General features: G+C 49.4%; 1 protein-coding gene across 1 annotated transcript in view; it reads right to left on the reverse strand.

Moving 5' to 3' along the window:
• Nucleotides 1-2,747, reverse strand: part of POLN (DNA polymerase nu) — a 67,427-nt gene that overhangs the window by 54,760 nt on the left and 9,920 nt on the right.

A 2,747-nucleotide genomic window follows, 5' to 3' on the forward strand; every position in this document is an offset into this window, starting at 1 on the left:
AAAAAAAACTAAGAGCCAATGACAATATAAAAGCTATTTAGTCTCATTAGTGTGAAATAAAATATGATATACAAAACAGTGTTACTCTGGTTCAGAGCTCTAAAATGTAGTCAGGAAGCCATTCTTAGGAGGACTACCTCCATACTTGCAATTTTGCAAAAAAATAAAACAAAATAACCCCCTCCCCAGGAACTTGCCTCGAGTCTTTAAAGGGGGCCAAACTGCAATAACCACAACACTGTGGAAACAGCCAGTGCAGCAAGAGTGACCACCGAGCCACAGACTCATGTGTTGAGCCAGCTACCTCTACGAGCTACAATTCCTTCAAAAACCCTTAACTATCTTATAAGAACTCTGACCCCCCTTCTTCCCTTTGAAACACAATTTCGCCATTGACTGAATCTCTTGTCTCCCAAACTACAAGTCCTAAGACCCCAGTAACACCGGGGCTCACTGCTCTGCAGTGTGATTTTTTGCCTCTCTTGCTGGACATTAACAATAAGGAAAACAGAAACTAACATGTAATGAGACACTACTATGTCCTCACCAAAGTGGCACAATTTAAAAGTCTGATACGATGGCAGCTACCATGTTCTGACTGCCTCTAAAGGCTGGAGAACTGGCATCCAGCCTCTGGAGCACCCCACTTTGTGGTGTCTGTGGGTGAGGACTAGTTTGTGGAACACCTGCTACCCCACCAGCATCCTAGACCTCCAGAACACAAACACTGTCCCCCTTCTAGTGGGTGACAGACTTCCAGTGACGCCCCTTCCCACCCAACTATGCAGGGCCTTCTTAGATGCACAACACTTCTGTCTGCGAGGACATCACACATGGCAGCCACCCAGTGACTGTGATCTGGGCTCTGCAGAAGGATGTGGAAGGTTTCCTGAGCTCACTGCTAGGGAAGATACCTGTCACCAGCAGCTCAAGGCCTGGCTCCTGAAGAGGCCCCGCTGAGCAGCCTGCACAACTGTGTCCCCACAGACTATAGAGTCCAGAGGACCTTTGTGGGGGTGTGTTGGAGCCTCTGGGACTAGGATTCAGAGACCAGGGCTGTGGGCTAGCACAGGGCAGAGTGTGAGAGCTAAAGGGTTGGGGGTTAGTGGAGCCCTGTGCACAGGTGTCAGCACTGGGGAAGGGACAGCTAACATTGGAGACCAACCAGGAATGGCCAAGCGAGTAGGGGGTTAGCTGCTGTCCCTTCCCCTCCATTTTGGCCTGTTCTTGCACTGGGGCTTCAGATTCAAGGGTCTGTCTGGCGGGTGCGGTACCCCAACCCAATTTAAGGGACTGGGCACATCCCTTCCTTGGCCACTAGGGCTCACTGCAGCAAACCTTCCTAGACCTTGCTCTACATCTGGCCTGGCTTTGTAAGCCATGGTGAACACAGATTCCTCAGGCACAGAGCCTGGAGGTCCCAAGTTCCAAGTACAATGCTGAGCACAGGGACCCAGAGCGCCCATGTCAGCCTACTGGCCTCTTTCTGTCTGACAGAGAGATAGGAGGCCCATTCTGGGTCCCTTCTCCATTCCAGACCAGACTTGGGCCTGACAGTTCCCAGCTCCTGGAGGTTAAGGGCTAGCTTCTGGATGACCTGACCACAACCAAGTGCCTGGCATCTCTTGCAGCCCAGAGCAGGGCTGATTTCCCCAGCCTGCAGACCTGGAATCAAGGTGGGCTTTTGCCCCTGCCAGTTCATGCCACCTAGTCAGCCTTCACACTGGCCCCATCCTTGGCATCACAGGTGAAAGGCCTGAGTTCCCCGTCTACCCTGATATCAGGCTGGCTACGACCCTGGCTCTCCAACTGGTCTCTGACTTAAGGCCCTGTAGTGAACATCTCTGGGCCTCAGTCTTCCCATATGTAAAATGGCCATGTCTTCCTAACTAGTTCATGATCAATAGTGTCCCCAGTGCTGGCCTACAGGAAAATCACTGCTAGAGATTCCAGGTCATTCCTAAGTCTCTAGCCTCAGCAAGGAAATGGAACTCAACACATTTATGCTATGACATAAGTACCACCAATCATTAATGCAACCTTTTATTTGGCTGTCATATAATTTAAACTATTAAAATTTGTATAATATTTACAAATAATATATTAAAAATAAAATAAATAAAAGTAAATTAAAAAATAAAGGTCTGGTGCAACCAGGGGAGCCAGAATGTGCAAGAACAGGACACTGTGTGCATTCTGGTTGGTGAGACTCTGCATGACTGAGAGAAGCTGAGCAGTACCTCCCCAGCCCCAGCAGCACTGTGTACATCACCTCATGCCCCACAGGAACAGAGGCCACACTCAGAGACACAGCGTGGTTTGTAGTGTCCCCCACCAGGGAACCACTAGGTGCCTATCAGCAGTGGGACAGAGACATCAAAGGGGCACAGTCCACAAGGGAAGATGCTATAGCACCAAGGACACACACTGATGCGGGAGGAGTGGAGACACGGAAAGCCAGTGACAGGCTGGTGACAAGTGGCTCACAAACCACTGATTTACTAGTGGTTCAAACACAAAGCCCAACTACATGTTTTAGACACTGAGGAGGAAAAGCTATAAAGAAAAGCAACTGTGAAAAAAGCATCCCTACACAAGTCAGGATGGTGGTTACTTTTGGCAGCAGGAAGGGGTTCTGTCAGGGAAAGCAAGCACACTGGGCTTCTGCAAGTCCCATGCTTTGACTGAGGTGATGGTTATAAAAAAGTTTCCTTTAAGATTAAAGTGGGCTTGGCACCTGTGGCTCA

This window comes from Otolemur garnettii, unplaced genomic scaffold, assembly GCF_000181295.1.
Source record: "Otolemur garnettii isolate 467f Iridium unplaced genomic scaffold, OtoGar3 scaffold00198, whole genome shotgun sequence".
Classification (NCBI taxonomy): domain Eukaryota; kingdom Metazoa; phylum Chordata; class Mammalia; order Primates; family Galagidae; genus Otolemur; species Otolemur garnettii.